This window comes from Rhinoraja longicauda, chromosome 31, assembly GCF_053455715.1.
Source record: "Rhinoraja longicauda isolate Sanriku21f chromosome 31, sRhiLon1.1, whole genome shotgun sequence".
NCBI classification, from domain to species: Eukaryota; Metazoa; Chordata; class Chondrichthyes; order Rajiformes; family Arhynchobatidae; genus Rhinoraja; species Rhinoraja longicauda.
Genome location: NC_135983.1, coordinates 7,346,703 through 7,359,618, shown reverse-complemented (window position 1 = coordinate 7,359,618; position 12,916 = coordinate 7,346,703). Strand labels below are relative to the sequence as shown.

The following is a 12,916-nucleotide window of genomic DNA, read 5'->3' as shown; positions in this document are numbered from 1 at the left end:
AAATTGATGATGATGTCAGAAGAGAAGCAGATGGGAAAATGTCTAATTGTATCTACTTCCATTTGAAAAAAAAGGTAATAACCATAAGTACTTGCAAATTCCCACCATTAGGTTGTTTACATGAAAACAAAGTTAGATCTAGTGTTACATGAAACGTAAATTAATAATTAAGCTTCCCTTGAAAACAGGAAAAAAACTTTAATTCAAAGCTGTCATAAGAGACAAGGAGACAGATGGTTTGACAACCTATTGTTTTCTTGCTAGATCTTTACCATGGCATAAAATAACTATTTATATTCACATCATTTACTCCATCTACACTTCACACTGCCTCAAGAAATCATCCAACATAATCAAAGACTTATCCTATGCCCAGTCATTCCTTCTTCTCCCTGCTTCCATCTGACAGAATGTAGAAAGTTTGAAAGCATGCCTGACAGGACCAGCCCCTCCATTATCAGCCTTCTGGATGGTCCTTATAAGCTAGGATACTGTTTGATTCGCCTCTAACCCATGGAGACATTGCACTTTATCGAAGGAATTGATGTGCTACAATGCTGAGAACTATATTCTGCACTCTGTATCTTTCCCTTTGCTCTATCCATTGTACTCGAGTTTGAACATTGCATCAATATATAGTATATCTGTTCGAATAGCATGTGAAACAAAGCTTTTCACTATACCTCAGTACTTCTGACAATAATAAACCTAGATTTAAAATCTGAATGTTTCAATTTCTTTAATACGACAGTGCATTTGAGCTGAACTTGAATGAGGATTTTGTTAAATATTTCTGTGTTTATGAAATGTGTTGCTAATCCAATTTAGATCCAATATACTGACACATCTTAAAATATGTCAATGGATTGCCAAAGAAATGTCTCCATTTATATTGAAGAAAATAGGTTAGCAGGAAAATGAAACTGTGCTGGACAATGATCACTATAAGCTTAGCAGAGATGTGTTCCTAGAATAATTGAAAGAGTGATGGAAGGATGGGCTAAAGTTGTCCAGAAAGATGCACGTATGGACTCTGAAGGAAGAATTACCAATAATTGCAGAGATTGGATGACTCAAAGTGTTTGTCTTCAGAATAGCAATCAGGGTGGCAATTTCAAATGGCAGATCTTGAGCAGGAGATGGATCATGAAGAGAGATCATGAAGTTAGGTGATGTCAAGACTTGGAATATAACATCAATTTCTTTAAAATTTATCAATGTTATGTACACAAAAGGCATGGTTAATTTATCCGAAGCAACATTTCAGTATTGAGTTAAGTAACGAAATAATGTATTTACAGAAAGATCTAAAAATGTCCAAAATATTAAAACATAGAACTTAATACATGAATTAATACATCAACAGCACCTTCGACCCACAATGTACCTGCTGATCATGATACCAAATTAAACAAATCAACCATATCCTTATTCAGATGCCTATCCAAAAGTTTCTTAAAAGTCATTGTCATTTCTGCTTCTACCATCCCGCCCCTGGCAGCGAGATCCAAACACCTACCATTCTCTGTGTAGAAAAACTTGATCCGAACATCTATCAATCTGATAGATTGATATGTTAGTTATAAACATAGCACAAAAAGTAAGGAAATTTGTGTTTGGTAGATTATTTCTTTGTTGTAACAATGCTTCTTGGCAATAAATCTTATACCGTTGGAAAGCTTCCCTTTTAAATGGTGCCACATTTGTAAGGAACATGCATTTGTGGGATGAGCAGCAGAGCTGAGTATATGGGTTGCGCCCATGAAAAATTTGCCAAATCTTCTCTGCCAATGCCAAACAACTTATTCTGCTGTTGCTATTGAGCTTGTTTTGAGCTTCTGGTACCACCAGGTGCTGACAATCAGGTGCCTGATTGGCACCTGATTGGCAGCATCTGTGAGCATGGGCCCTGCTACAGTGGTCAGTAGGTGTCTGCTCCAAGAATCGGCATGCCACGTTTGACTGATCTGGATAGGGCCCGTGCGATAGGGCAACTTCAAGCTGGTGTTCCGCAAAACCAAGTTGCGGCATTATTTGGAGTGAGCCCTAGTATCATCTCCAAAGTGAAGGCCAAGTTCCATATAACGGGGGATGTCAGAGACAGGCCGCGAAGTGGGCGTCCCAAGAAGAGGACACCAGAAGAAGACCTTTTCCTCACCCTGTCAGCACTTAGGAACCGTAGGCTGTCTTCTACAGATTTGCAGTCGAGGTTTGCAGGACGATATGGCCGACGGCTCTCTGCCCAGACAATTCGGAACAGACTCCGCAGCCGATCTCCGTTCTCATAGGGCTGCCAGGAGGCCTGCCATGACTGCCCTTCACCGTCAGGCCCGTTTGCGCTGGTGTCGGCAACACGTGCACTGGAACCTGAACATGTGGAGGAACGTTATGTTCAGCGATGAGTCCAGATTCTGCCTACGGCAGTTGGATCATAGGGTCAAAGTGTGGAGAAGACGCGGAGAACGCTATGCTGATTGCTGCACCGATAGAGTAACATCTTTTGGTGGAGGCAGTGTGATGGTGTGGGGCGGCATCTCCCTCACTGGAAAAACGAGGCTTGTCATCATTGCTATATAAACATAGCACAAAAAGTAAGGAAATTTGTGTTTGGTAGATTATTTCTTTGTTGTAACAATGCTTCTTGGCAATAAATCTTATACCGTTGGAAAGCCTGTTTATTTCCCTTTTAAATGGTGCCACATTTGTAAGGAACATGCATTTGTGGGATGAGCAGCAGAGCTGAGTATGTGGGTTGCGCCCATGAAAAATCTGCCAAATCTTCTCTGCCAATGCCAAACAGCTTATTCTGCCATTGACTCTTGTTCGGTGTTGTTTGGTGGATTGGATGATTGAAGTCTGAAGAAACAAGACATATTGGCAATTTAACAATTTATTCATTTAATAAACAGGAGCCTCAGTAGCGTGTGGAAGAACCATACACAGCCACAACAGCCTGGCACCTCCTCCTCATGCTGGTCACCAGCCTGGTCACACACTGTTGTGGGATGGCATCCCATTCTTCAACCAGCATTTGTCGCAAGTCAGCCAACGTGGTTGTGTTGGTCACTCTGGCACGAACAGCACGCCCAAGCTGATCCCACAAGTGTTCAATGGGGTTGAGGTCAGGACTGCTGGCAGGCCATTCCATCCTCTCCATTCCCAAATTCTGGAGGTAGTCTCTGAGAAACCCTGCTCTGTGGGGGCGAGCATTGTCATCTTGGAGGATAGAGTTCGGTCCCAGACTGTGGAGATATGGGATTGCCACTGGTTGCAGAATCTCATCTCGATATCTCTCTGCATTGAGATTGCCTCCAATGATGACAAGCCTCGTTTTTCCAGTGAGGGAGATGCCGCCCCACACCATCACACTGCCTCCACCAAAAGATGTTACTCTATCGGTGCAACAATCAGCATAGCGTTCTCCGCGTCTTCTCCACACTTTGACCCTATGATCCAACTGCCGTAGGCAGAATCTGGACTCATCGCTGAACATAACCTTCCTCCACATGTTCAGGTTCCAGTGCACGTGTTGCCGACACCAGCGCAAACGGGCCTGACGGTGAAGGGCAGTCATGGCAGGCCTCCTGGCAGCCCTATGAGAACGGAGATCGGCTGCGGAGTCTGTTCCGAATTGTCTGGGCAGAGAGCCGTCGGCCATATCGTCCTGCAAACCTTGACTGCAAATCTGTAGAAGACAGCCTACGGTTCCTAAGTGCTGACAGGGTGAGGAGACGGTCTTCTTCGGGTGTCCTCTTCTTGGGACGCCCACTTCGCGGCCTGTCTCTGACATCCCCCGTTATATGGAACTTGGCCTTCACTTTGGAGATGGTACTAGGGCTCACTCCAAATAATGCCGCAACTTGGTTTTGCGGAACACCAGCTTGAAGTTGCCCTATCGCACGGGCCCTATCCAGATCAGTCCAACGTGGCATGCCGATTCTTGGAGCAGACACCTACTGACCACTGTAGCAGGGCCCATGCTCACAGATGCTGCCAATCAGGTGCCAATCAGGCACCTGATTGTCAGCACCTGGGGGTACCAGAAGCTCAAAACAAGAGTCAATAGCAACAACAGAATAAGTTGTTTGGCATTGGCAGAGAAGATTTGGCAAATTTTTCATGGGCGCAACCCATTTACTCAGCTCTGCTGCTCATCCCACAAATGCATGTTCCTTACAAATGTGGCGCCATTTAAATGGGAAATAAACAGGCTTTCCAACGGTATAAGATTTATTGCCAAGAAGCATTGTTAAAACAAAGAAATAATCTACCAAACACAAATTTCCTTACTTTTTGTGCTATGTTTATATGTGTATATGTACTTCTGAGACTTTGTTGTGGACATGTGGACATACAGCCAAAACGGTAAACCATAGCGCCCCAGTAGGGCTCGGGAGGAGGTGGCAAGAGTAGGGGTGGTGGAGAGTGGGGTGGGGGAGATTGGGGGTGGGGAGGAGGGGAGAGTGGGGGTGGGGAGGTGGGAAGATTGGGGTGGGGGGAGGGAAGATTGGGGTGGGGGGAGGGTAGATTGGGGTGGGGGGAGAGTGGGGTGCGGGCAGGGAGTGTGGGGGTGGGGGGAGGGGAGGGAGGTGGTGTTGAGGGGAGGGGGAATAGCGGTGGGGAGGGAGAAGGGGGGTGGAGGCAGGGCTGGGGGGAGTGGGGGTGGGGCCTGTGGAGGTGCAAGTGGGGGTGGGTAGGGGGGATGGAGTGGGTCAGTGGGAGGAGGAGGGGGGGATAAGGGGGATTGAGTGGGGGGTGGAGGGTGCTACACCAATACAGGAGAGGCTTTGGGTCCAGGGCTCCTCAGTCACACCCTTTCCCCTTCCCTGTCCCCCCTCTACGAGGAATGGGCCCAACGGGCCCACTTGGTCTAGCATATAGAAAATAATAACTAAAACTCTCATCTTGTTTGTGTGTTTGTGGATATATTTGTTCGCAAAATACAGCCGAAACGGTACACGATCGCGCAACAATTTTAGGCCCACCTTACTCACCATTGGCCTGGGGTTCAAATGGTTGCAATATTTTAAAGGTTTTCACGTTTTAAACTTTAAAAATCACCTTTTTAAACTTTGATAAATCCCTTTTCCACTTGCACTGTCCGTAGCCCCATTCGACGTCACAATGGGACCCGCACGAGTGGCGGGGTGGCGGCCATTGAGGGGGGGTGAGGAGAGCTCTCCTGCTGCTGGCCATCGTGATTGCCAGCCGAGGCCGACCTGGGTGGCTCCCTCTCCCCCTTTTCTCTCCCCCCTCGCCCTCCACCGGGGGAGTTTTAAGGGAGGGTTGAGGGGGGGGATCGTCAGTTGGGGGAGGGTTGCCGAGTCCGCAGCAGTGGTTTGCACGGAGGGTTGCCAGGTCCGCAGGAGAGAACGGGTTCACGCTCGGCTAGTCTCCTTTAAACTTTCCCCCTCAAACTTTAAAGCTATGCCCTTTAGTATTTTACATTTTCACCCTGGGAAATCAAAGGACCAGGAATTTGAACCTACAGTCAAACTGTTAGGAGTAAATATCACCAGTAACTTGTCCTTGTCCAGCCTTATTGAAGCAATGGCCAAGAAAGCACACCAACACCTCTACCTCCTTAGAAGGCTTATAAAGTTCGGCATGTATCCAACAAACCTCACCAACTTCGACAGATGCGACGTAGAAAGCATCTTATTGGGATGCATCACAGCATGGTTTGGGAGCAGCCTATCCAGACCGCAAGAAATTGCTGAGAGTTGTGGATGTAGCCCAGACCATTACGTAACCAACCTCCCTCCCTTCATGCTGCCTTGGCAGGGCCACCAGCATAATCAAGGATCAGTCTCACTCCAGTCACTCCCTCTTCTTCCCTCTCCCATCAGGAAGAGTTACAAAAGTTTGAAAACACATACCTGCGGATTTAGGAAGAGTTTCTTCCCAGCTCTTATCAGGCAACTAAACCATTCTATAACCAACTAGAGAGCAGTACTGACCTCCCAGCTACCTCATTGGGGACCTTCGAACTGGACTTTATCTTGCACTAAACATTTTTCCCTTTATCCACTATCTGTACACTGGGGACAGCTTGATTCTAATCATATATAGTTTTTTGCTGACTGGATAGCATGCAACAAAAACGCTTTTCACTGTACCTTAGTACACATGACTATAATAAACTAAACTAAAAGAAAGTTATGTTTGTAGGGTACAAAAGCTGCAATTCAAAGGGAATTAAGAGAAAGTTCTTGACACAGGTGTCAGGGGAGCAATGGAAAGAAGGAGGAAGCAGCGGGGACAAATAAATGTATTATATCAATGAGGCCAATGAGCTTCCCACATCTGTTTTCGAAGATACAAGTAAGAGGGAAAGGGGAGGGAGGGAGAACACGGTATCCAAGTTCAGATGTTGATGTATTGTGAAACTGTGCTGCACACAAAACGCCACAACTATGCATGAAACATAGATTATATAGTACAGTTCCTCTAGATCTGCCATATAATGATCCATGGAACCATTTCACAACTACTGATGAGGTACTGCTTCATTGCAACACTCTCCTGCAATTTTATCAGGAATTTGTCCATTACAATCTGCATGCTCAATGAATGGAAGTATTTTTCTGTTCAGCTACCATTGTGGGATTTCTTTCTAATACTTTTTCACTGCAAGGAAAAATTGAATTCCACAGCCTTAACATAAAATATATCAATATCTGAGGATGCGTTGCCAGCCTGCACCCTACCAGTATCAATGAAATCATCCCACTACAACTTAAATGAATTTAAGCCCTGAAAGTTAAAGTAGGAATGGAAAATTCCAAAATGCAGTCAGTTAAGAAAATGGTCAAATAGGAAAGACCAAAAGAAACATGGGAAAGAATGAGGGCATCCAAAGTAGACCAAATTAAGTATTTACTAAATGCTAAATATCCATGAACTGTAATCAAGTGGAGATTTCAGTATAGGTTCCACTAAATTTGTATTCAAAAATGAGAACAGCTGCTGGAATGTCAACCTTTATCTTGTAGTGTGCAAGGCAAAGAGACGCAAGTTACGTGACAACTGTACATAGTTCAAATCAGTCCCTTTCTGGAGTAATGCATTCAGTTCTGGGTTCCAGAAAGATATGGAGACATGAGAAACTGCAGATGCTAGAATCTTGAGTAAAACACAAAGCGCTGAAGTAACTCAGTGGGTCAGGCAGTATCTCTCAAGGACATGGATAGAAGATGTGACGGCACCTTTCCTGACCTGAAATGTTGCCCGCCCATATCCTCCAGAGATACTGCCTGGCCCAGAGTTTCTCTGTAACTTTGTGTTTAACTCAAAAAAGATAGGTTAGCCTTGCACAGTGTCGATTCATCACAATGACGAGAGCTATCGGAGTTAAATTGGGGCAATAGATCAGGTTGGTCTTCTTTTGATTGGGGAAGAGTGAAGGATTTTATAACAGATGATTTTAAGTAGGATAGATAAAAAAACATTTCCCTGGTAGGAATGACCAAATTATGGCAGAATAACCTTCAGATTAATTCCAAGTCATTTATAGTTATGTCAAAAAGCACTATGTCACATGATGAGTATAAAATCAATGTGTATAAAACAATCAATTGCAAGACAGCTGAGATAAAATAATTAAAATTGTCAAAACTAAAGTTCAGAAGCAAGGGTACAACGGAGTATAAAATACGAGCATTTGGATGAAATTGAGATGTGGTTATTGAATGGGTTATATTAATCTTAGTTTCAATGCAAGCTCTGATGAGCATACAAACGTTATTTTGTTACCCAGCTTTATTCCACTATTCAATAATCCGTCCAATCTTTCAGTTGTTCATAAGGTTGCTAAATGCAATGGTAAGGCAGAAGACAGGGAGAAGTTACAGGATGTAGCAAAATTAACCATACTTGATAAAGATGTAGAAAATAGATTAGGTCTAGATTCGCAATAAATGCAAAAAAAATTGCAAGAATTTCTCCCTCCATATAAAAGAGAGCAAAGAGATTTACAAAAGTAAATGTGGATTAGAAACGCTGTTGCATATGTCCATAGAATACATAATAGATGTAGCAGAAATAGACTAGAATTAAAGGCTATTGCATAACAATGACTGACTTAATGAAAGGAGAAGTAAATGTAAGAACTAGAGTTCACATAATCAGTCATCTGTTGTGAAAAACATGCTGAAATCTAATATTAAAAATGTGGCAACTCGGAACTTGCTAAAGCATGATTAGGGGAAATCATATTTAAGGACATTAGCAGTAGGGCTAATAAAAGGGAAAATGTAAATGTGGGATATCTGGCTTTTCCAAAAAGCATTTGCTGTTACAAAGCACAACTTACAAAGTTATTACATTAAATAAGGACCAACAAAATTAAACGTGTAGGTTTATTAATGCAGAAAATAGTAATCACCAATCTTTTTCAGGTTGGCGAACCTGTGCTACAGACATATAAACATAGCACAAAAAGTAAGGAAATTTGTGTTTGGTAGATTATTTCTTTGTTGTAACAATGCTTCTTGGCAATAAATCTTATACCGTTGGAAAGCCTGTTTATTTCCCTTTTAAATGGTGCCACATTTGTAAGGAACATGCATTTTTAGGATTAGCAGCAGAGCTGAGTATGTGGGTTGCGCTCATGAAAAATCTGCCAAATCTTCTCTGCCAATGCCAAACAGCTTATTCTGCCATTGACTCTTGTTCGGTGTTGTTTGGTGGATTGGATGATTGAAGTCTGAAGAAACAAGACATATTGGCAATTTAACAATTTATTCATTTAATAAACAGGAGCCTCAGTAGCGTGTGGAAGAACCATACACAGCCACAACAGCCTGGCACCTCCTCCTCATGCTGGTCACCAGCCTGGTCACACACTGTTGTGGGATGGCATCCCATTCTTCAACCAGCATTTGTCGCAAGTCAGCCAACGTGGTTGTGTTGGTCACTCTGGCACGAACAGCACGCCCAAGCTGATCCCACAAGTGTTCAATGGGGTTGAGGTCAGGACTTCTGGCAGGCCATTCCATCCTCTCCACTCCCAAATTCTGGAGGTACTCTCTGAGAAACCCTGCTCTGTGGGGGCGAGCATTGTCATCTTGGAGGATAGAGTTCGGTCCCAGACTGTGGAGATATGGGATTGCCACTGGTTGCAGAATCTCATCTCGATATCTCTCTGCATTGAGATTGCCTCCAATGATGACAAGCCTCGTTTTTCCAGTGAGGGAGATGCCGCCCCACACCATCACACTGCCTCCACCAAAAGATGTTACTCTATCGGTGCAACAATCAGCATAGCGTTCTCCGCGTCTTCTCCACACTTTGACCCTATGATCCAACTGCCGTAGGCAGAATCTGGACTCATCGCTGAACATAACCTTCCTCCACATGTTCAGGTTCCAGTGCACGTGTTGCCGACACCAGCGCAAACGGGCCTGACGGTGAAGGGCAGTCATGGCAGGCCTCCTGGCAGCCCTATGAGACCGGAGATCGGCTGCGTGCAGTCTGTTCCGAATTGTCTGGGCAGAGAGCCGTCGGCCATATCGTCCTGCAAACCTTGACTGCAAATCTGTAGAAGACAGCCTACGGTTCTTAAGTGGTGACAGGGTGAGGAACCGGTCTTCTTCGGGTGTCGTCTTCTTGGGACGCCCACTTCGCGGCCTGTCTCTGACATCCCCCGTTATATGGAACATGGCCTTCACTTTGGAGATGGTACTAGGGCTCACTCCAAATAATGCCGCAACTTGGTTTTGCGGAACACCAGCTTGAAGTTGCCCTATCGCACGGGCCCTATCCAGATCAGTCAAACGTGGCATGCCGATTCTTGGAGCAGACACCTACTGACCACTGTAGCAGGGCCCATGCTCACAGATGCTGCCAATCAGGTGCCAATCAGGCACCTGATTGTCAGCACCTGGGGGTACCAGAAGCTCAAAACAAGTCAATCGCAACAGCAGAATAAGCTGTTTGGCATTGGCAGAGAAGATTTGGCAAATTTTTCATGGGCGCAACCCATATACTCAGCTCTGCTGCTCATCCCACAAATGCATGTTCCTTACAAATGTGGCGCCATTTAAAAGGGAAATAAACAGGCTTTCCAACGGTATAAGATTTATTGCCAAGAAGCATTGTTACAACAAAGAAATAATCTACCAAACACAAATGTCCTTACTTTTTGTGCTATGTTTACATTAGCCCTCAGCTATTCACATAATTATGTTCATAATTAAAGTAAAGGCAAAAAGTGACATCTATATTTTCTGAAAAAAACTGAGTTGTTTGGGGAAGTGAGTTGTTTTTTGACAGAATAGAAAACTGGAATATTTTTTTAATGGTGAGAAACTGATGCAATTTTATGCATTACTTAATCTAGGTGTGTAGGAAGGAACTGCAGAAAAGGAAAAGGTGATATTTTGGGTCGAGACACTTTTTCAGACTGAGAGTCAGGGGCGAGGGAGCCGAGAGATATGAAATGATACATAGAATAAATTAATGAAAGATATGTAAAAAGACAGATCAAAGCCAGCAACAATGATCAAGGAAAGGTGGAGCCCACAATGGTCCATTGTTGGCTATGGGGAAAGTGACAACGAGTAATACAAACCGCGAAACTCAGCAGGATGACAGTGAAACTAGTACGATGACTCGGGTGGGGGAGGGAGGGGATGCAAGTGTTACTGGAAGTTGGAAAAATTAATATTCATACCGCTGGGTCGTAAGTTTCCCAAGCAAAATATGAGGTGCTGTTCTTCCAATTTGCATTTAGCCTCACTCTAACAGTGGAGGAGGCCTAGACAGAAAGATCAGTGTAGGAATGGGAAGGGGAGTTAAAGTGTTTGGCAACCGGGAGATTATGTAGGCCCAGGAGGACTGAGTGAAGATGTTCAGCGAAATGATCGCCCATTCTGTGTTTGGTCTCGCCAATATACGGGAATCCGAGATTTAGGAATCCAGGTGCTTTGATTCAGGAGAACCAAAAAGTAAACATGGAGGTGAACTGACCAAATGGCAAGGAAAATATGTTTCCCTTTTGTGCAATGAAGTTTTGCAAAAATTGTAAAAAGCCCCAATAAATCACATTTGGAGTACTGTATGACGTTTTAGTAACTGTTCTCAAGAAAAGATACATCCCTTCAAATTAATAAAGTTAGGAAATTCATTCATGGAATGACGGGCTGTTCAATAAACAGTGATTGAGAAAGATTAGCCAATATTAATTGAAGTTTAAATAGTATGAGGGATGTTTTTTTTAAACAAAAGTGCTCCAAATCTTGAAAGATTTCAACCTCTAAGAGTCTACCTCCAAATCTTGAAAGCATGCTACAAACTGAGGAAGTGCATTATTTTTAAAAAAAATGGTTTTCTAAATTGTTTGTGAAATCAGACTGATCAAAAACATTAATTTCAATGGAGCCAAAATTCAGTAATGATGTTTCAGAATCTAATAAATTAGCAAATTTCTAAAAAAAGTTTAAGTAGCATTGTGGAGCAGGTAGTTGACATGCTTCATTACTGCTTCAGTGATCAACTTTAATTCTAATCTCGGATTGCTATCTGTGTGGAGTTTGCACGTTCCCCATAACTAAAAGGTTTTCTCTGGGTGTTCTGAATTTCTTCTACACCGCGAAGACGCGTATTAGAAAGTTAGAGACAATGTAAGTTATCCCTAATGTGTGGGTGAATGATAGCCTGGGGAGTTGATGAGAATATGGAAGATTTTAAAAATGGGATGAGTGTAGGATTGGTACAGTTGGGTGCTCAATAATCAGTGTGGACATGGTAGGCCGAAGGGTCTGTTTTCTTGCCCTTGGCAAAACTTTCCTACCCTCCCATTTGTATTACAGGGAAGTCCTTCAAACTGGTTTTACATTAACTTCGACTTTTCAAACTTTTCTTCTGATTCAAACTGTGCATTTAGGATTAACATCCCATTTGATCCCAAACTTAACTTTTTTGGAGCAACTCCATCACAAATACCAACTTCTTTGCATAATAATTGTAACCTCGAACCAACCCAGTCCTCTGACTGTTGAAACATTCATTCGTGATGTTATTATTGGCAGCTGCATCTACTAGATACCACTTGATCACATTTACATCTTCCACTCTCCACAAATATAAATTCAGTATAAGAAAATAACTGCAGATGCTGGTACAAATCGATTTATTCACAAAATGCTGGAGTAACTTGGCAGGTCAGGCAGCATCTCGGGAGAGAAGGAATGGGTGACGTTTCGGGTCGAGACCCTTCTTCAGTGAATAAATATAAATTCAGTGCTGCCCATATCCTAAAGCCTCAATTCTTGCACAGGTATTACAGTTTACTTCCTAATTCTCAGTTTGCCAGCACCTCAATTTTCAAAATCTCACTTTTGTTCAAATCATTGAATGGTCATTGACATTTTTAGTTTTAATTAATAAAAAATAATATTATTAATAATACCAACTGCTCCCACCCTTACAGCATGCAGTGAAATCTGCAACTCAGGCTATCCAAATTTCCTTCACTCAATTACTGCTAAATGGGTTTTCAAGTGATCAAGCTTTGAAACTCTCTTGAGGCTTACAAAATGAAAACAGAATCTTTCTACTCTTGGTACATTGAGCTAGAGCCGAGCTCGGTGATGTGTTAAATGTTGCATTGTTAACCTTTGGGACATTAACTACCTTTGGAAATGCTACTGCTGCAAGTAATTCCAACATTAATTACCAAATAGATGGTCTAAAATATGTTGAACAAATGGAAAAGATTTTTGAAAGATATTGCAAGAAAATAAAAATCATATAACCATGTTTCCATTTCATTTCAGTTTACAAATAAACCAATTCTTTCTCCATTCAAAGTAACTGTAAAACAATCGATTAAAAAGGTAATTTACAATCTTGATTAACATCATTCTTATCTTCAGTTTATCAGATAAACAGCAACATTGGCATGTAGCTAGTT

The 12,916-nt window shown here is 42.8% G+C and overlaps 1 protein-coding gene across 5 annotated transcripts in view; it reads right to left on the bottom strand.

Annotated features, from left to right (window-relative positions):
• The window catches only part of LOC144608554 (nuclear receptor subfamily 6 group A member 1), a 234,437-nt gene that overhangs the window by 55,864 nt on the left and 165,657 nt on the right, over positions 1 to 12,916 (bottom strand). The window lies entirely within an intron of this gene.